Consider the following 22,718-nt stretch of genomic DNA (forward strand, 5'->3'; position numbering starts at 1 on the left):
AAGAATGTAATAATTCCAATACCAAGGAACATAGTTGCTGACAAGTGTGAATGTTACCTAACTATAAGTTTAATAAGTCATGCTCGTAAAATGCCAACACGAATTATTTACAGAAGAGCGAAAAAACTGGTAGAAGCCAACCTTGAGGAAATCAGTTTGCGTTCTAGAAAAATGTAGCAGTACTGATAGGTTTAGGAAAGGCAAACTTACGCTTATAGCACTCGTAGATCTGGAGGAAGCTTTTGACAATGTTGACTTGAATACAGTCCACAAATTTCGGAAGATAGTAGTTGTAAACTACAAAGAACGAAGGGCTGTTTACAACTTGTACAGAAGACTGCAGTTATATGGATCAAATGACCCGAAAGGGGATCAGTAATTGAGAATGGAGTAAGAAAGGGTACATTGAGTAAGCAACAAATGAAAGCAAGGAGAAATTGGGGAGAATTAAATTTTGGGGAAAGGAAATAAAAACTTCGAGGTTTGCCAGTGACACTGTAATTCTATCAGCGACAGCAAAGGACATGGAAGAGCAATTGACCATAATGGACTGTGTCTTAAAAAGAGGTTATTAGATGAAAATCAACAAAATAAAACAATGGTAATAACATGTAGACGAATCAACAATGGTGATGCCGAGGGAATTACATTAGGAAATGAGACATTTAAAGCAGTAGGTGAGTTTTGCTATTTGGGCAGCAAAATAAGTGATGAGAGCCGAATGTTGGAGAGGATATAAAATATAGACTCACTATTACTAAAAAATCATTAATGAAAAACAGCAATTTGTAATCATTTAACATAAATATAAGTGTTAGGAAGTAGTTTCTGGAGGTATTTGTATAAACGATTTTTAAGCCCCTGATATGTAGCCTGCCTTGCATAACAGGTGTGTTGTGGGAGTAGTATTGGCCTGCTTCAGTGAACTGTATTGCAGAGGCTACATGTGCCGATCAGCATCACTGGAGAGTGGTTGATATAAGGGGATAGGGGAAGATGCATACGACAGGTGGAAGATGTAGAGAGGTAGTGGGCAGGTGAAAATGGAAGACGGGAGGTAGAAATGGAAAGAGAGAGGAGAGGGAAAATATGGTCAAATGGAGGGGGAAGAAGACGTAGTCAGAGAGATGGGGAGTAATTGGACGAAGAGGGCGGGGGGACGGGGTTGGAGGAGATAGACAGAGGGAGGAAGAGGTGGAAAAAGGGAGAGGGTGGGTCATAGTTCTCCAGCCTGATCACAGGTGAAATAGGATTTGATGTAGTGAGTTCTTGGACTGGTCGCATGTTCACGCCACCAGTGCATGATTCGTAGAAAGCTCTACACACAAACAGTTGAATATTAGTTTCATTAGGTGCCACTGCATCAAAGGTAACTAACTAATCTGCCGCGCAATAAAATCATCGCCGGGGTCAACTGCCGTATGTGGCACGTGGACGAGCGGACAGGTCGTCTATTACTTCCAACTAACAAGGGCTAAAGAGCTCACAGTCTAGCACATCACACACTAGCTCCGAAATTTCACGATGGTATGGTTTAAGCAACTCTGCTGTGCAGCGTAATCTCCTCGCTATAAGGTAGACACACATCAAACAACACGAAGACGGGAGTAGCTATATGAGCGCCAGTGTTAGTTCCCCAAACACGAACGATCAAGGTTTTACATATAGAGTTTTATTTTGATATGAATGAGACGAAAATCTTATAATGTGTCCGCTCTCACTTGCTAATTTAACGTCCTATGACATCCCTATCGTAAAATATTTATTTCTGTACGTAAGTCGGTAAAATCGGTGTAAACCCCACAGTTTTCACCAGCACTGCGATCCTAGCGACTAGCTGTACTTGGTCCAAAACTTAAAGTGCCTGTAAACACCTACCATCTGGTGACGAGCCTGTAGTGGCTGGAAAAAACTGGTTCAAATGGCTCTAAGCACTCTGTGACTTAACATCTGAGGTCATCAGTCCCCTAGAACTTAGAACTACTTAAACCTAACTAACCTAAGGACATCACACACATCCATGCCCCAGGCAGGATTCGATCCTGCGACTGCAGCAGCAGCAGCGCAGTTCCGGACTGAAGCACCTAGAACCGCTCGGCCACAGCGGCCGGCTGCAGTGGCTGGAAAGCTGGCTAATGAAAAATACATGTTTTTAAATAAACGTTATAAGTCGACTGGTGCTGTTTCAGTACTAATCTTCTGGTACGGAGACAAATCAGATGCTACACGGGAGAGGAATTCGGATTGATGTTGATGCTGCTTAGTATGCTTGATCTATGAGTAACGCTATGATTCCGTCAGTACCACTGCAGTATCATACAGTACTACCGTATTGTGAAGAGAAATTAGTTTCCAACAGGACCAGTCTCTAACACACTCGTTAGCGATGATATACCGACTGCTTTGCATGGCAGAACTAAACTGATGTTCTTGAATGGTTGTCAACCTCAGAGCCTTCGAAAACTTATGAACGGAAGCTAAACGGACGATGTGAGAAAACTGACCAAAAAGCAAAGCTGATGTTTCAATCGTCACACAAATTACCTAGGAGGCGGCGGCAGAAAACGAAAGATATATATTGAGGATAGGAATGAATTTGCCTTAGACTGCAATAAAATTATTAATTCTTATTTTAACTTAATTTATTTCGAGGTTTCTAGCCCAATCCTGAGATAAACCTGTGCAAATTAAAGAATTTCAGTCGGCCTGACTATTATGTTTAATACACAATATAACAGAGCCTGGTTGGGTTTGGCGACTGTTATTCATTCTGTTAGTCATAAATGAATAAATACGTAAGTTTAGCTGTGATCTTGTTGCTCATGTAGTACAAAATAGTATCAGTTTTCAACTGTCACGGATGGAACGTCCTGTTTCCCATATCCGACTAGGTGACACCAAGCTGGCATCCACGTCCCGCCCCAGCAGACATTTCAAAAACGTTCTCACACTTTCACATGGACAACAATAGACGCAAACAGGTGGGGCAAACAATTTCAGTCCCTGAGTAGTCATCGTACTCTCTACTACTACACTACTGGCCATTAAAATTGCTACACCACGAAGATGACGTGCTACAGACGCGAAATTTAAACGACAGGAAGAAGATGCTGTGATATGCAAATGATTAGCTTTCCAGAGCATTCACACAAGGTTGGCGCCGGTGGCGACACCTACAACGTGCTGACATGAGGAAAGTTTCCAACCGATTTCTCGTACACAAACAGCAGTTGACCGGCGTTGCCTGGTGAGACGTTGTTGTGATGCCACGTGTAAGGAGGTTCAAATAGTTCAAATGGCTCTGAGCATTATGGGACTTAACATCTTAGGTCATCAGTCCCTAGAACTTAGAACTACTTAAACCTAACTAACCTAAGGCCATCACACACATCCATGCCCGAGGCAGGATTCGAACCTGCGACCGTAGCAGGCCCGCGGTTCCGTGTAAGGAGGAGAAATGCGTATAATCACCTTTCCGACTTTGGTGAAGGTCGGATTTTAGCCTATTGCGATTGCGGTTTATCGTATCGTGACTTTGCTGCTCGCGTTGGTCGAGATCCAATGACTGTTAGCAGAATATGGAATCGGTGGGTTCAGGAGGGTAATACGGAACACCGTGCTGGATCCCAACGGCCTCGTATCACTAGTAGTTGAGATGACAGGTATCTTATCCGCATGGCTGTAACGGATCGTGCAGCCACGACTCGATCCCTGAGTCAACAGATGGGGACGTGTGCAAGACAACAACCATCTGCACGAACAGTTCGACGACGTTTGCAGCAGCATGGACTATCAGCTCGGAGACCGACCATGGCTGCGGTTACCCATGACGCTGCATCACAGACAAGAAGGCCTGCGATGGTACACTCAACGACGAACCTGGGTGCACGAATAGCAAAACGTCATTTTTTCCGATGAATCTAGGTTCTGTTTACAGCATCATGATGGTCGCATCCGTGTTTGGCGACATCGCGGTGAACGCACACTGGAAGCGTGTATTCGTCATCGCTATACTGGCGTTACACGTCTCGGTCACCTCTTGTTCGCACTGACGGCACTCTGAACAGTGGACGTTACATTTCAGATGTGTTACGACCCGTGGCTCTACCCTTCATTCGATCCCTGCGGAACCCTACATTTCAGCAGGATAATGCATGACCGCATGTTGCAGGTCCTGTACGGGCTTTTCTGGATACCGAAAATGTTCGACTGCTGCCCTGGCCAGCACATTCTCCAGATCTCTCACCAACTGAAAACGTCTGGTCAATGGTGGCCGAGCGACTGGCTCGTCACAATACACCAGTCACTACTCTTGATGAACTGTGGTATCGTGTTGAAGCTGCATGGGCAGCTATACCTGTACACGCCATCCAAGCTCTGTTGACTCAAGGCCCAGGCGTATCAAGGCCGTTACTACGGCCAGAGGTGGTTGTTCTAGGTACTGATTTCTCAGGATCTATGCACCCAAATTGCGTGAAAATATAAGCACATGTCAGTTCTAGTATAATATATTTGTCCAATGAATACCCGTTTATCATCTGCATTTCTTCTTGGTGTAGCAATTTAAAGGCGAGTAGTGTAACATTACCAAATCCAAATTGGCATGCCGTACCTATGAAGACACGGGACATTATGAGGAAAAAGAAGAAACATGAAGATGGATGGAACGTCCCACAATACCATGTTGTAAATAGGATGCCTGCAGCGTATAATCTGGGGCTATTGGAGATATTTCCACAACATTTTAGTACTACGATTCCACGATTTTTAAATTTGTTTATCTTTTAGTGTGTTTTGACTTCGTTTGTAACGCAAAAAGGCGCAATGACAGTGGTGCGTGACTAAAAAACTCTCCTTGTAAACGTTTGTTAATTTAAGGTATAAACTAATTTCCAAGACAGTGAGGTGATACCCCACATACTTAAATTAGACAATGTTACTGCATAATATTTCCTGCCCACGACTACATGAAACTGTAATTTTATTTAAATATTTAGCTCGACTATAAGGACATTAATTAATGTCACTACCGAAAGTGATCAAGGAAGTTGTTAATACATAATCAATACGCAATCAATTTTATTATACACGCACTAGATTTTTGTAATTCTTTAATGTGAACAGGTACATCCGAAGATGAGACTAGAAGCCTTGAAGTCGATCATGTTAAAATTAAAAGTTGGAGATAATTTAACTACAGTCTGAGGGCAATTCGTTCCTACTCGTGACCTATCATACGACTTCGTTCCCTTGGTTCCGTCAACGGTGAAAAGTTTAGATATATGAATGATTTATTGTTCATCCCATATCCTCTATTCTCGCCGGATATGGATGATTACTGAAGTCAAATGCTTCTCGAATACATAGCAAGTGGCGAAATATCACGTACTGTGGTCTTTTGAGGGACAATTTGTTTGATAAGAATCCTGATCTTGTTGCTCTCTTAATACCATTTTTTATAGTTGAAAGGATTTATGCCTCAGTTGGAAGCCAAATAAACATTAGCCTTGCGGTAACATTCCAGCGATCATTTAGCACGTCGAGTTACGAAGACGTCACGCTGGTAACACAAACGTCGGGCATTTATTTGTTGCCGTTGTTCCGTCCTTGACTGCACCTCACTGCGTTTATAATCTAGGAATAAGACAATTCAGCTTTTTGTGTATTTTTTTCTTTTACGAGCAGTACTGTACGTTATGTAATCAGAGTGGCTCCTACGTAAAACTCGGGGTAACTCAGTTTTCAGGTGCGATAGGCTTTTGTGTAATTAAGTGTATATTCAGAGAGACGTTACTTCTGAACTGTGCCACAATGATTCCATAAACACTCCTCGGACATAAAAGTACCAGCCCGGTCGTTGAGTCACATGAGCTCAACCCTACTGAGGCGACCTGGGATACATTCGAGGCACGGGAGAGCTCCTTGGACTCTGTACCGCTTCGTCACCCTGAGTTGTGGCCGGCCGTTATGAGCTCATGGATCAGCTCGGCTCTACAATGCTACGGGCGCCGAGTGAAATCCATACGGATGGATCTCCTCCATCATCAGGACGAAAAAAGATGCTACGCTCTCTCAGGAAAGCGACTGTAGAGGACGAGGCAAAATTACGCGTCGCAGTGAGAATTAGAACGTTAAATGGAAAACTTTAGACGAACCTGTCGGGACGAAGAATGGATAAAAGCATTTATAAGTAGCGGTCTAAGGGTGGATAATGAATCACGGCATAGGACTAGGCCGATAAAACTCCAGCATGAGCCAGCCTAGGATAACTGTCGAGATGCCTATTGATATAGAAAAGTGGAAGGTTAACTTACGCATTCAATAGACCTCGCACGTTAGGCGATGGGTGTCCTCAGCAGCAGTCTGTAACAGAAAACAAAGATAAATGGTGCTTTACTGCGTCTTTGAAGATTAGTGAATTTCAGTTGACATATTAACAGTCTTTATCTCTGGTAATGGAACGTAAACTAGTAATGTAAATTAAACAATTACAGTTTTACGGATCCCGTTGCAAACATAAGTTTCGTGATCTGCGAACTAAACTGAGTTACGTGCGAGCTGACAAGCAAATGAGATGCGTCATTAAATATAATTTTCACGATTTTGTTCCAGATTATAGTAGGACATAGAAACTGCTTAAATCCGCAAATCTGACGGTAATTTACAGCTCTTCCGGGCCGGCCGCGGTGGTCTAGCGGTTCTGGCGCTGCAGTCCGGAACCGCGGGACTGCTACGGTCGCAGGTTCGAATCCTGCCTCGGGCATGGGTGTGTGTGATGTCCTTAGGTTAGTTAGGGTTAAGTAGTTCTAAGTTCTAGGGGACTTATGACCTAAGATGTTGAGTCCCATAGTGCTCAGAGCCATTTTGACAGCTCTTCCGGTTTTCGTTCGACAAGCTGTACTACGGGCCCACTTGTACTATGGGCCCACCTGTAGTGGCCACCAAGGCTCTTTAATCAAGAGGATAAACGGTTGTCTCGGATGAACACACTTAACTGCACTTAGCTCATGAGACCAATGGGAAATATTTGAACAGCAGTAGCGTTTTAGAAAATCTTCGATCGATAAATTTAGTACGAAGTCACGACGTAGACCTGTGAAGCAATGTGAAGATGCGCCTGACTGCTCCAAGTCGGCACTTTCCTTCAGATATGTAGCCTACCTTCTTTGTGTTTTAGTTTTGTATCAACGTAAATAAATTAGTTGTCGTTCTGGAGCTTAATATTGATGCCAAAATCCTTTAGTATTTGCAGTATTAAACCACTAGCTTAGTCCAACTTCTACAGTCGCTCGTGATAAGCGAGAAATCGAATCCCGGTACGGCACAAATTTTCGTTGTCGTTGTTCCATTATACAGTTGATGATTGTGCATATTCGCAACTGCCAATACATTTCATGAACTTCCAAAGTTGTCCATTACTGGTGTGCCGGCCGGTGTGGCCGAGAGGTTCTAGGCGCTTCAGTCTGAAACCGCGCGACCGCTACGGTCGCAGGTTCGAATCCTGCCTCGGGCATGGATGTGTGTGATGTCCTTAGGTTAGTTAGGTTTAAGTAGTTCTAAGTTATAGGGGACTGATGACCTCAGAAGTTAAGTCCCATAGTGCTCAGAGCCATTTGAACCATTACTGGTGTGTGCAGAGGGGGTGGGGCGGGGTGTGGGGGTGTGGCGGGGGATAGACGGGTAGAAGCGGGGGAGGGGAGGGGGGAGAAGTTCGGGTCTGGCGAGGGGCGCATGGCTACAGTCGACGTTCTGTCTATAACTCGGTGAAATATTTTGTATATACAAATCATTACAAGGGTGCACGTTTTTCTGTTTAAGAGGTTTAATCTCGCGTTTTCTAAGTGCAAATTCATTCACAATGTACCGCAGTAGTTGCTTATTTGTTTTGTTTTGAAGACAAGCGTCCGTTCGTTTAGTAAACCAGTCAGTGAGGCCACAGCTCGCGGCTGATACAGATCTACAGAGCAGCAAGCTAAGTTTTTATCTTTTCCTGTCTTTCCCTCGTAGTATATTTCTCAAATTTCGTGCGTGTTTCCGTGTACGAGGTGTAAGCTCGCATTTTGTAAGTGTAAATCAGGGCAGTCTGTAGCGCAGTTGTAATTTCTTCTAAACAGCCAGCCATTCACTGAGGCGTCAGCGTCCATTGGTGACACATGAGGAGAGTAGCAAGTTGCATATCTAATATTATGTCTGCTTTTACAGTTTACTTCTTCAGTTAGTCTTGCTAGGACGAGTACGATGTGTGCATGCTGTGGGCGGACGCAGAAGGAGATGGCCGCAGTTCGCGAACAGCTGAACGCGCTTTTGGCTACGGTCAATCACCTGCAGCCTGCTGCCTTGGGGTGTAGCGGTGGCGGAGAATCTGGCGCGTTGTATGGGACACCTCAGGTGTCGCTTGTTTCGCCCACGAGTTCTACCACGGGGACACCTACTAGAATACGTGACGCTGTGGATCCGCCCCCATAGCAGTGTACGTGGTGGGTGACGCGTTCGCATCGCTCGAGGCAGAGGGCAAAAGTGGAGACTGGCCATCTGGCACCCATTCACTCTGTGAGTGGACAGGCGGCCGCTCCTTCAGTAGGGTCCGAGGAAGCACATGGGCGGTGGGGATTACTAGTTATTGGGAGCTTGGGCGCGTTATGGAGCTCCTTAGGCAGATAGCCTTCAGGGCTGGAAAGAATGCCAACGTGCACTTGGTATATCTGCCGCGATGGCCTCATGGCTGCGCTGCCTGCGGCTACCGAGCGTGCAAGGTGTAGTCGTCTGCAAGTTGTGGCTCACGTCGGCTCCAACGAAGCCTGTGTCACGGCTTCTAAGACTATCCTCCGCTCATACAGGCGGATTGCTAAAGTGGTGAAGGGCGCAAGCCCCACGCGTGGCGTGCAAGCAGAGCTCGCGATTTGCAGCTTTGTTTCCAGTGTTGACTGGAGCCCTATGCTTTGGAGCAGAGTGGAGCGTCTCAACCAAAGGATTCGTTGACTCTGTGTCAGTCTTGGCTGCAAATTTCTAGACCCGCGTTATCGCTTGACGATTTGTATGACTCCCCTTCATAGGTCAGGAAGCAGCTACTCTTGTAACAGAGTACCTGCGGAGTACACATGAGGGTTGTTTTAGGCTAGGCAGTAGTTTGAGGTACTCTCATGAATACTCACCAGTCGATAAGCGGCAAGGAAAGTCAGACCGCGTTCAGAGTGAAGACACTTCGACTATCATAATTTTATCAGTAAATTGTCGAAATTTTCGTAACGAAGTTCCCGAACTTACTGCCCTCCAAAAAATTCTTCCCGCTCAAATTGTTCTCGGGAACGAGAGCTGGCTGAAACTCGAAGTGGGAAGCTCTGATATATTTAATGAGTCATGGAACGTATATCGGACAGACAGGGTAGAGGCCAGGGAGGGGAAGTGTCCACTGCAGTTGGCAAAAATATTTTCTCTATTGAGGTCGAAACTGAGTGTGACAGTGAAACTAACTGTACGCGTATGACAGGTCTAACTGAAAGTAAACTAATTGTCGGATGTTTTTACTGATCGCTTGAGTCTGCTGTGACAGTTCTACAGTCATTCAAAGCATGTCGATAGTTTTTTTTTCTCTGTGAATAACTTGAATGGTACCTTGGATTTAATTATACGAAAAATTTCATTTCAAAACAATGAATCAAAAAGTTGCCATTCTAATAATATAAAAAGATGTACTTTATATACAGGGTGGTCCATTGATCGTGACCGGGCCAAATATCTCACGAGATAAGCGTCAAACGAAAAAACTACAAAGAACGAAACTTGTCTGGCTTGAAGGGGGAAACTAGATGGCGCTATGGTTAGCCCCCTAGATGGCGCTGCCATAGGTCAAACGCATATCAACTGCGTTGTTTAAAAATAGGAACCCCCATTTTTATTACATATTCGTGTAGTATAGTACGTAAAGAAATATGAGTGCTTTGGTTGGACCACTTTCTTCGCTTTGTGATAGATGGCGCTGTAATAGTCACAAACATATGGCTCACAATTTTAGACGAACAGTTGGTAACAGGTAGGTTATTTAAATTAAAATACAGAACGTAGGTACGTTTGAACATTTTATTTCGGTTCTTCCAATATGGTACATGTACCTTTGTGAACTTATCATTTCTGGGAACGCATGCTGTTACAGCGTGATTACTTGTAAATACCACATTATTGCAATTAATGCTCAAAATGATGTACGTCAACCTCAATGCATTTGGCAATACGTGTAACGATATTCCTCTCAACAGCGAGTAGTTCGCCTTCCGTAATGTTCGCAGACGCATTGACAATGCGCTGATGCATATTGTCAGGGGTTGTCGGTGGATCACGACGGCAAATATCCTTCAACTTTCCCCACAGGAAGAAATCCGGGGACGTCAGATCTGGTGAACGTGCGGGCCATGGTATGGTGCTTCGACGACCAATCCACCTGTCATGAAATATGATATTCAGTACCGCTTCGATCGCACGCAAGCTATGTGCGGGACATCCATCATGTTGGAAGTACATCGCCATTCTGTGATGCGATGAAACATCTTGTAGTAACATCGGTAGAACATTACGTAGGAAATCAGCATACATTGCTCCATTTAGATTGCCATCGATAAAATGGGGGCCAATTATCCTTCCTCTCATAATGCCGCACCATACACTAACCCGCGAAGGTTGCTGATGTTCCACTTGTCGCAGCCATCGTGGATTTTCCGTTGCCCAATAGTGCCTATTATGCTGGTTTACGTTACCGCTGTTGGTGAATGACGCTTCGTCGCTAAATAGAACGAGTGCAAAATGCCTGTCATCGTTTCTTAATTTCTTTGTGCCCATTGGCAGAGCTGTACAAAGTCGTCGCCATGCAATTCCTGATGCACAGAAATATGGTACGGGTGCAATCGATGTTGATGTAGCATTCTCAACACCGACATTTTTTAGATTCCCGATTCTCGCGCAATTTGTCTGCTACTGATGTGCGGATTAGCCGCGATAGCAGCTAAAACACCTACTTGGGCATCATCATTTGTTGCAGGTCGTGGTTGACGTTTCAGATGTGGCTGAACACTTCTGTTTCCTTAAATAACGTAACTATCCGGCGAACGGTCTGGACACTTCGACGATGTCGTCCTGGATACCGAGCAGCATACATAGCGCACGCCCGTTGGGCATTTTGATCACAATAGCCATACATCAAGACGATATCGGCCTTTTCCGCAATTGGTAAACGGTCCATTTTAACACGGGTAATGTATCACGAAGCAAATACCGTCCGCACTGGCAGAATGTTACGTGATACCACGTACTTACACGTTTGTGACTATTACAGCGCCATCTATCACAAAGCGAAAAAAGTGGTCCCACTAAAACATTCGTATTTCTTCACGTACTGCACGAATATGTATAAAAAAATGAAGGTTCCAACTTTAAAAAACGAAGTTGATATCCGTTTGACCTATGGCAGTGCCATCTATCGGGCCAAGCATTGCGCCATCTGGTTTCCTCCTTCAAGCTAGACGAGTTTCGTCTTCGTAGTTTTTTCGTTTGATGCTTATTTCGTGAGATATTCCCCTGGTCACTATCAATGAACCACCCTGTATATTAAGGAATGTGCTTACCACTTAAGTATCGAAGTAAACTACTTCAACAACATAAAGTCGAGACCTATAACTACACTCCTGGAAATGGAAAAAAGAACACATTGACACCGGTGTGTCGGACCCACCATACTTGCTCCGGACACTGCGAGAGGGCTGTACAAGCAATGATCACACGCACGGCACAGCGGACACACCAGGAACCGCGGTGTTGGCCGTCGAATGGCGCTAGCTGCGCAGCATTTGTGCACCGCCGCCGTCAGTGTCAGCCAGTTTGCCGTGGCATACGGAGCTCCATCGCAGTCTTATCACCGGTAGCATGCCGCGACAGCATGGACGTGAGCCGTATGTGCAGTTGACGGACTTTGAGCGAGGGCGTATAGTGGGCATGCGGGAGGCCGGGTGGACGTACCGCCGAATTGCTCAACACGTGGGGCGTGAGGTCTCCACAGTACATCGATGTTGTCGCCAGTGGTCGGCGGAAGGTGCACGTGCCCGTCGACCTGGGACCGGACCGCAGCGACGCACGGATGCACGCCAAGACCGTAGGATCCTACGCAGTGGCGTAGGGGACTGCACCGCCACTTCCCAGCAAATTAGGGACACTGTTGCTCCTGGGGTATCGGCGAGGACCATTCGCAACCGTCTCCATGAAGCTGGGCTACGGTCCCGCACACCGTTAGGCCGTCTTCCGCTCACGCCCCAACATCGTGCAGCCCGCCTCCAGTGGTGTCGCGACAGGCGTGAATGGAGGGACGAATGGAGACGTGTCGTCTTCAGCGATGAGAGTCGCTTCTGCCTTGGTGCCAATGATGGTCGTATGCGTGTTTGGCGCTGTGCAGGTGAGCGCCACAATCAGGACTGCATACGACCGAGGCACACAGGGCCAACACCCGGCATCATGGTGTGGGGAGCGATCTCCTACACTGGCCGTACACCACTGGTGATCGTCGAGGGGACACTGAATAGTGCACGGTACATCCAAACCGTCATCGAACCCATCGTTCTACCATTCCTAGACCGGCAAGGGAACTTGCTGTTCCAACAGGACAATGCACGTCCGCATGTATCCCGTGCCACCCAACGTGCTCTAGAAGGTGTAAGTCAACTACCCTGGCCAGCAAGATCTCCGGATCTGTCCCCCATTGAGCATGTTTGGGACTGGATGAAGCGTCGTCTCACGCGGTCTGCACGTCCAGCACGAACGCTGGTCCAACTGAGGCGCCAGGTGGAAATGGCATGGCAAGCCGTTCCACAGGACTACATCCAGCATCTCTACGATCGTCTCCATGGGAGAATAGCAGCCTGCATTGCTGCGAAAGGTGGATATACACTGTACTAATGCCGACATTGTGCATGCTCTGTTGCCTGTGTCTATGTGCCTGTGGTTCTGTCAGTGTGATCATGTGATGTATCTGACCCCAGGAATGTGTCAATAAAGTTTCCCCTTCCTGGGACAATGAATTCACGGTGTTCTTATTTCAATTTCCAGGAGTGTAGTTTGAGATGAAGTGCGTTTTCTGGACTGCCTGACTGTTCTAGTTCTCGACGCATGATATCTTTTCAAAACCGCCGAAACAATTATATAAAAAATGGCCGTCTTAGAATTTCTGCAGACGTCCACGCTTGAGACGAGGAAGGGGAAATTATAAATCACCTTTCCCTCAGCACTGGAGTGATTTTGAGCCAGGTTAATTTTAGCGCAACACCTTTTAAACTGTAATTAGCCAGCCGCTGTGGCCGAGCGGTTCTAGGTGCTTTAGTCCGGAACCGCGCTGCTGCTACGGTCGCAGGTTCGAATCCTGCCTCTGGCATGGATGTGGTCCTTAGGTTAGTTAGGTTTAAGTTGGTTCAAATGGCTCTGAGCACTATGGGACTTAACATCTGAGATCATCAGGCCCCCAGAACTTAGAACTACTTAAACCTAACTAACCTAAGGACATCACACACATCCATGCCCGAGGCAGGATTCGAACCTGCGACCGTAGCAGTCGCGCGGTTCCGGACTGAAGCGCCTAGAACCGCTTGGCCACCGCGGCCAGCCTAGGTTTAAATAGTTCTAAGTCCAGGGGACTGATGACCTCAGATGTTAAGTCCCATAGTGCTTAGGGCCATTGGAACCATTTTTGAAACTGTAATTCCTGGCGGTCACCAAGATGGCGGTGGCTGTAAGAGAGGCTCCCTGGTTTGAATAAGGACGCCAGGAGCGCAGGGATACCTTCCTGGAGGTCGCTGGAAGTCCCCTGCAAAAATACGGAGATAGCTTGCCTCTATAGCCACCGTAATTGCGGAAGTGTTACCGTTGCAGGATGTTGCGCGAGAACTGACCTCTCGATTATGTTCCATAAAAGTTCGATGAGATTCACGTCAGTTCATCCGGGTGGCCAAATCATTCGCACGAACTGTCCAGAACGTTCTTCAAACCAGTTGCGAGCAACTGAGGTCCGGTGCCATGACATCGTTGTTTGGGAAAATGAAGTTCATGAATGGCTGCAAGCGGTCTCCAGTTAACCAAACGTAACCATTTCCACTTAATGGTCGGTTCAGTGGGACCAGAGGCCCAGTCCATTCCTTGTAAATACATCCCACAGCATTATGGAGCCACCACCAGCTTGCACAACGCATTATTAACAATTTGGTTCCATGGCTTCGTGGGGTCTGTGCCACATTCGACTTCTACCATTAGCTAATATAAACTGAAATTGGGACCCATCCGATCAGGCCACGGTTTTCCAGTCGTCTATGGCCCAACCGATATGGTCACGAGTGGAGGATATGCGCTGCAGGCGATGTCGTGCTGTTAGCAAAGGCACTCGCGTTGTTCGTCTGTTGCCACAGCCATAACGCCAGATTTCGTCTCACTGTCCTAAATCACACATTCGTCGTACGTCCCACACTGATTTCTACGGTTATTTCACGTAGTGTTGCTTATCTGTTAGCACTGACAACTCTACGCAAACATCGCTGCTCTTGATCGATAAGTGAAGACCGCCGGCCACTGCGTTTTCCGTGGTGACAGGTAATGCCTGAAATATAGCATGCCGCTCTTGACATTGTAGATCTTGGAATTTCAGAAATGGAATGCCCCATTCCTAGCTGCAACTAACATTCCGCTTTGAAAGTCTTTAATTCCCTTCGTGCGGCCATAATGACGTAGGAAATCTTTTCAAATGAATCACTTGAATACAAATGACAGCTCCGCCAATGCATTGCCGTGTTGTATCTTTTGTACGCGATTCCACCGCCGTCTGTATACGTTCATATAGCTATACCATGACTTTTGTCACGTATCAGACCTCCCCTGGTTGCGGCATAATTAATTATGTTTAGTTTGTGTAAAATTTTCGTCCTTTTTTTCTCATTAAGAATCCTTTATCGTCGATTAGGCTCTCTTTTGAGCAGATTTTTGTCTCTGCTGCCCTCTCACTTTCAGTTGTCTTGAAATAAATGAGAAGAGATAGAGGCAGCTGTTTATTGGTTTCCTCCTGGTAGCTGTGGAGCTGAGCGAATGCTATGCAGAGACAGCTTGCTCGCGTTTTTGTAATATTTTTGCAGAAATGAACGACGAGTCTCAAAATACATTGGTATAAATGACACCAGTTATTTACCTGTTGTATCATTTTAAACCTGCGTTCAAAAACAAGAAGAGAATCTGATAATACGAACTAACCAACTTAAAGTTTTCTTCCACCATTCTCAGACACATAGAAGCAGAAGCAAAAATCATAGAGAGTATGGCGGCGTACACCAGGACGGAATTCCGAATGTTTGGATTCCGTATTTGAGATAGAATAAGTTTAAAATAATAACTGTAATTCATTTCTATGAAAACTACTGCATGCATATTTATTTTTCATGTATACTCCTCCTATAATAAACCACGAGAGTACCTAAAATTCATCAAAGAAGGAAGGGGACCACGGCAAACAAGAAAGACAATGAGAGAGGGAAAATCATAGAAGTTGTACAATTTAATTTATTATAAAGTCAGCACCGATTTAAATTGTAGTGCATAAATTGTCGGTCAGTATTTAATCCTTATCGACTGACTGCCCGGAGCTAGGCAATGAATTTTAGGAAATGGCGGATGCAGAGCTGAATTAGAAGACATTGTTATAAGATTCAAATGGTTCAAATGGCACTATGGGACTTACCATCTGAGGTCATCAGTCCCCTAACTTAGAACTACTTTAACCCAACTAAGCTAAGGACATCACACACATCCATGCCTGAGGCAGGATTCGGTCCTGTGACCGTAGCAGCGGTGCGGTTCCGGACTGAAGCACTTAAAATTGCTCGGCTACAGCGGTTGTTATAAGAGAACGCTCACGAAGTTGCAAGCAAATTTACGTCACATTTATGGTAATCTGGATTGACAGATGTAAGATAATGATTTTGTGAGCTGCAGTTAATAACAATAGTGAAATTTATTTGTTTTCCTTGTCAACTGAGCAAAACTGAGCGATATGAATTCAACTGAGGAAGTTTTAAACTAACGTACTATCTTTTTTTGTGTGTTTGCTGTCTTCAGCGCGTATTGTGCGCAGTATATTGTGTGAGATGTTAAATACGCATGAGTTTCTGCGTAAGTGGATTACAAGAAAGCCGCAAGTAACGGTTTTTATCGAAATTAATCATTAACGCTATATAAAGATCGAGCATTAATTGCAAAATTTCGCGTGTTTATATATTACGGTAAAGGCAACAGAACTATGCAGCACCCCACACATCGAAAACATCATGAGTAAGTGGCATAACACTCGAAAAAGGCATCTGAAAATGGGAATCATTTCCCATAAACGGTTCTAAAAACGAAGGTTCCTATGTGCCAGAATCGAAAAGTTTACAATTCGTACAAACGGCCAGTTCTGACTAATGATAATGAGGCATAGACTTTTGGTTCAAAAAGCGTATGAGAAGTGAGGATTGTTCAGTGAGCAACGGAGAAATGGGTTATGGTAATAACTAGGAGGGGCAGGGAAACGAACAAATGTATCGAGGGACAGAGTGGAGTGGAGGACGCAATCATCGTAATGGAAGTCAAATAAAGGTCTGCGGGGCATACAGTCAGGCGATTGGGCGGTAGTTGGAGAACAGGAAGTTGTTTGCTGAATTCCAAGGGCTAAGTAAATGTCGAGACGACGACCTATTGGAACAGTGTGCATTCTTAGAGGACGCGGAGAAGTCTGGAGGAGGCTTTTCCCATTAGTATATGTCAAACAGGCGGTAACGATGATGTTGATGATACCGATTTGCGGTTATAATGTCGTCGATGACTGAAAAGTAAATATTCAGTTTTTACAGTCATCAACGACACTGTAACCGCAAGGATGAATGGACGTAGCGTTTTCCAGCAGCGGCGATGGGAGAGCTAGTTTACCACTCAAACTAGCAGATAGCGTGTTATGAGGTTCATAACAAAAGTTTCGGTAGTTTGGGTGCCAGTAGAGCGCACCAACAAGGCAGCAGCTGCGCCAGACGGGAGCAGGTGGCTAGGGGGCGCCTTCCTCCAGCGCTCGGGTTCCAAGTTTCCTGGAAGCGAAACCGCTCCCTTGTGAGAGTCGGGGCTTCTACACACTCTGGCCTGGCCGTGCGACGCCTGCCTGCCGCATCGCTATGTCGCTCACTCAGATGATCACGTGTGTGCTTACACTGTCTTTCTTAGGTAGCAAGTATGCGTTATTTTACACTTTTGCGATTAGTTTCAACTGATATCAATAACTGTGCCCCCACCTCTACACAAACAACGGAGACACACTTGCCAGCTCGTAAACTACTCAACAACATTGTTGTCGTTACTATCAGCAATGACGCTGATTCTTAGGTCAAACAATGACAAGTACTCGCCGACACATTCTGAAAGAGTAATTCAGTACACAAAATGAGAAGAAAATCTGATAGTCATGGGGGCTTGGATTGTTGTAGTATGGGAAGCAAGGGAGGAAGAGATACGGAACAATATGGGCTTGGTAGTAGAAATGAGAGAAGATAAATACTAATTGAGTTCTGTAATAAAATTCAGATGGTAATCGCAAATACCAGGAGCGGATATGATATCGAATTATAATTTAGTATTGATGAAAAGTAGACTGAAGTTTAAGAGAATCGTTGCGACCAAGCGGTATGGAAAGAAGTGAGGAACTGAAGTGCTGAGGAACGGTAAGAAGCGTTTGGAGGTTTTTAACGCTGAAGATACTGCGATAATGAATATCATAGTAGGTAGTTCAACTGTAGAGCAATGGACATTAGCATAAAGGGAATTACAGAAGTTGGGCAATCAAACATAGGTACAAGAATGGTAATGGCGGAGAAGCCTTGGGTAACAGACCAACCACTTCAACTGATCGACGAAAGAAGAAAGTGGAGACACGTTCAAGAAAAGGCAGGAATACATCAACACAAATCACTTAGGAATGAGATACATAGGAAGTACAGGGAAGCCACGTCGAAATGACTGAAGGAAAAAGGCGAGGAAATCGCAAAAGATATGCTCGTCGGAAGGACTGATTCAGCGTATAGAAAGTCAAAACTTTGGGGAAATTAAATGCAATGACAGCAACATTTAAGAGTGCAATGGGAATTCCACTATTAAACACAGAGGAGATAGCAGGTAAATAAAACGAGTACATTGAAGGCCTGTGTGAGGGGGAAGACTTGTCTGATGACGTCATTGAGGAAAAAGTAGGAGTCATCAGACCCGGCGTTTAGCAAAGCTCTGGAAGACTTACGACCGAATAAGGCAGAAGGAAGAGGTAACATCCCTTCGGAATTTCTGAAATCATTGGGGGATGTGGTAACCAAGGAAGTGTATAGAATCTATAAATGTGCGCAGATATCATCGGACTTTCGGAAAAAAAAATTATTCGCACGATCCCTATGACAGAAAAGGGAGTTAAGTGTCTGAACTACCGCGCAATCAGGTTAATATATCTTGCATCCGGGTTATTCACAAGAATAATATACAGGAGAATGTAAAAGAAAACTGAAGATCTGTTAGGGGACGATCAGTTTGGCTTTAGAAAAGGTAAAGGCACCGGAGGAGCCGTTATGATGTTGCGACTGATAATGGAACGAAGGCTAGAAAAACCAAGACACGTTCATAGGATTTGTCGACTTGAAAATGGTGCAAGAAGTTCGAAATTCTGAGAAAAATAGGGGTAAGCTGTATGGAAAGACGGGTAATATACTATGTGTAGAAGAACCAAGAGATTACAATAAGAATGGGAGACCAAGAACAAAATGTTTAGATTAAGAAGGTCGTAAGGTAGGGGTGCAGACTTTCGCCCCCTACTGTTCAATCGATCCACCAAACAAGCAATGACGGAAATAAAAGTTGAATTGTGGTATTAAAATTCAGGATGATCTTATCATTGATAAGATTCGCTTATGACATTGCAAACCTCAGTGACACTGAGGAAGAATTATGGGACCTAATGAATGGAATAAAGAGTCTAATGAGCATACATTATGGATTGAGACTAAACCAAAGAAAGACGAAAATTATGAAGTGCGGCAGATACGAGAACAGCGAACTTGGTGACAATGACGTATAGGAAGTTCAAGAATTGTGCTATCTTGGAAGCGAAATAATATATGACGGACGGAGCAAAGAGGACGTAAAAAGCTTACTAGTACAGGTCAAGAGGAATCCACTAATATCAAGCATACGTCTTAATTTGAGGAAGAAATTTCTCGTATGTTTGGAGCGCAGCATTCTATGATAGTGAATAATGGACCTTGGGAAAACCGTAAAAGAATATAAACGAAGCATTTGAGATCTGGAGCTATAGCAGGATGTTGAAAATTAGGTGCAATGATAGGAATGAGGAGATTCTCCGAAGAACTGGCGAAGAAAGGAACATATGGAAAACGCTGATAAGCATTAGAGACAGGTTTGTAGGACATGTGTTAAGACATCAGGGAATAACCTACATTGTATTACAGGGAACTCCAGAGGAAGAAAACTGTAGGGAAAGACAGAGATTAGAATACATCCAACAAATAATTGAGGACGTAGGATACAAACGCTACTAGGAGATAAAGAGGTTGGTACAAGAAAGGAATTTGTGGCTGATGTACACGTTGTATAATTTAGAGTGTAGCGCTAGCGAACATTTAATTTGTTTCTAAATCAATTGAAAAGAAGCAGCACCACTATTTTCACACGGGTAAACGGATAGTTTACTGTCCAGAGGCCCTACCTTAGTTGTGGTTGAACGGATTCTGTCTTCCTTGCCGATTATTTGGAAGTACATTCAGCACAAAATGCATGAAATAAAAAAAGTCATTCCTTCTATTGATACTACACATGCAAGAATCTTGCATGTATTATACATATTTCAGGTTTTATTTTGGCGTTTGTATGGCTGTTAAACAGCTGTGACGCACAATGATTACGTCACAGATGTAAACTTTTGAACCAGAAACGTAGTTTTCAGACATATATTTCATGTTCTGATAAAAATCAAGAAATCGTTACTCAGACTATTAGATTATCTACTGTACTTATGTTCTACTCTTCGCTGAAGGTCGGTTGCGATACGAAGTGAATGTCTCGGTCATGGATTACTTAACGGATACTGAGAAGCGAGTATTTATCAGATATATTTTACCTTTAGTGGACTATTCTTCATCATAATGTGTAATATAATAGACATGAAAGGTTAGAAAACACTATAGATTATGAGAACTTGGCTAAGTGGAGTTGAATTTCGTAGCTATAATAACAGAATTTTTTGCGACAACTTGCTTTCACTAACGAGAACATGCTACAGGCTGTCGTAATTTGGGAACAGTTAGCAGAATGGAAGAGAGAATGTGGAAAGCTTGGGAAACGGAAAGCAGGAGCTGGCTTGGTGTACGAGTGTGGGAGCTGACGGAGGAATTCAAAAGGTGACTGAGGTCGTTACAAAACCGCGCGTGCTGCTCGCTTCCGCCTTCAAGGAGAGAGCAGCCAAACGACAGCCGTCTACATAGCTGTGCGAGCTTAACGATCACGTTGCATTCCGAGACGGTCCTGAAATTACCTTATTTCCGGAAAAGTAAAAAAATATCTTTTTATGTTTTTCTGCTTTGTAGAATACTGTTTAGCATGAAGTCATCAAATAGAATTTTTATAGACGTAAAGTAGGACAGATTGAGAGTTATAACTCCTAAAATCGATTCGATAACCGTAACTCTTTACAGACGAATGGAAAAACTGGTAGAAGCCGACCTCGGGGAAGATCAGTTTGGATTCCGTAGAAATGTTGGAACACGTGAGGCAATACTGACCCTACGACTTATCTTAGGTGAAAGATTAAGGAAAGGCAAACCTACATTTCTAGCATTTGTAGACTCAGAGAAAGCTTTTAACTATGTTGACTGGAATACTCTCTATCAAATTCTGAAGGTGGCAGGGGTAAAATATAGGGAGCGAAAGGCTATTTACAATTTGTACAGAAACCAGATGGCCGTTTTAAGAGTCGAGGGACATGAAAAGGAAGCAGTGGTTGGGAAGTGAGTGAGACAGTGTTGTAGCCTCTCCCCGATGCTATTCAATCTGTATCTGGATGGTCGAGCAGCGATTTGTACTCTACTTCTACCAAATATAAGGTATGTTGTTTGACACACACGGATGCAGCACACCTCAACGTCCCTTTTCGCTGAGTTTAAGTATTTAAACCTGAGAAAATCAGGTCTATGACGCCATCTGTTATGAGTTCGATGGTAAGCCCGTGGCATTACAGTGGAAGCGTCAGTCCATCTACGGTAGCCGTCCACAGTTAACGGAACGTGCAATACAACCGAGACTATCAAGTAGGTGGAATGTGTGACATATAAGTGCATTTCATTTCAAGTATATTTTAGCATCAGAGTGAAAAATAAAGTAAGTATACTATGTTTTATGTTGTCTATTTTTTGTGCGATAGAATACATGTTATTCAAATAATTGGATAGTGAACAATCAGCGAAATCTATGTATATGCGAGGAGTTGCTCGAAGTGTACGAAAATCGTGAGGAGTTTGTTGAAAAGCGACGAGGAGAATTTTCCGACTGAAGAAGAAGATTCTACACACAAGACAGGAGACGAAGAACATACAGATGGCGATTCTGAAATAAAGGGCGCTAGTTTGAAGAAGCTCCTCGAAAGTTCTCGTGCAAGAGGATATCCATTGAGACGAAAAAATGGTTTCGTGTGGTATACACCGTACTTGGAGGAGAGGTACGCTGTAAATAAGCTCTCCAACGAGGCAACAGATTGGCATCGCTGGAATTTTGGAAAAAAGTATCTTGTTGTTGATAAAAATCTTGAGCACACTGATCTGCCAAATCTGATGCGATGTGTCCTATGCAATAGGAAAGGGGACCGAAAAAGCAAGAAAAGAATGCTGGTCCTATCATCACCAGTTTGCAACGAGAAAATCTGCGTTATCTGCTACGAGTGTGTACATTTAGATATGTAAACGTGATTGAAATTCTTTCATTTCGTTATTATGAACATGTTTCTTCTATTCGTGGAGATATGTAACGTCTATGCAACTAAATCAAGGCAGTTTGTTTGTTGCCAAGAACGTATATTAGTATATCTGGGGATGACAACCAAGAAATTTAAAACTAGATATAAACACCTGATAAAACATAGACGTGAACCATCCAACATGGAATGTGACATGACAGTTATAAGAGTGAATAATCACAACAAAAAGCTCCTGACATTGCTTGAAAAATCATTTGCACAACAAGATTCTGGTACCGCGAGCCGCGGAATTTGAATCCGCGCCAGACGTCATGGACGTCGAAGACCCATAGAGGTCTCTCACCATCGCGCCGTAAGCTGTGGCGGCGCGCGCCTCCTGGCCCGCTTTTAGTGTGAGGGCGCCGCAGTGGAACACGTGGTTCCAGCGGCCGATAGCGGCGCCCCCGATAGACTACTTAAGCGCTTGCCTCTCTCTTAGCCAGCCAGTCTAATCTCGCGTACGTCTGTGGATACATCGCCTCGCGTTAGACGGCTTACTTACTTTCTTGTTCTGTATACGAGTGGACGTGTTTGTTAGGTTTCCTTGTGACTCCGTTGTTCGATCTTGTTGTTGTTCGTTCTGTCCTTCGTTGGTCGTGTCCGTCCTCTCCCGTTGTGTTGTTCGCGG

General features: G+C 44.4%; 1 protein-coding gene across 2 annotated transcripts in view; it reads right to left on the bottom strand.

Moving 5' to 3' along the window:
* LOC124716128 (cadherin-87A) overlaps positions 1–22,718 on the bottom strand; it is a 725,215-nt gene that overhangs the window by 408,142 nt on the left and 294,355 nt on the right. For both annotated transcript variants that reach the window (XM_047243147.1, XM_047243148.1), the window contains one exon: positions 6,315–6,363. The gene's annotated coding sequence lies outside the window, so the exon portion shown is untranslated. The remainder of the gene's footprint in view (positions 1–6,314; positions 6,364–22,718) is intronic.

This window comes from Schistocerca piceifrons, chromosome 1, assembly GCF_021461385.2.
Source record: "Schistocerca piceifrons isolate TAMUIC-IGC-003096 chromosome 1, iqSchPice1.1, whole genome shotgun sequence".
Lineage (NCBI taxonomy): Eukaryota > Metazoa > Arthropoda > Insecta > Orthoptera > Acrididae > Schistocerca > Schistocerca piceifrons.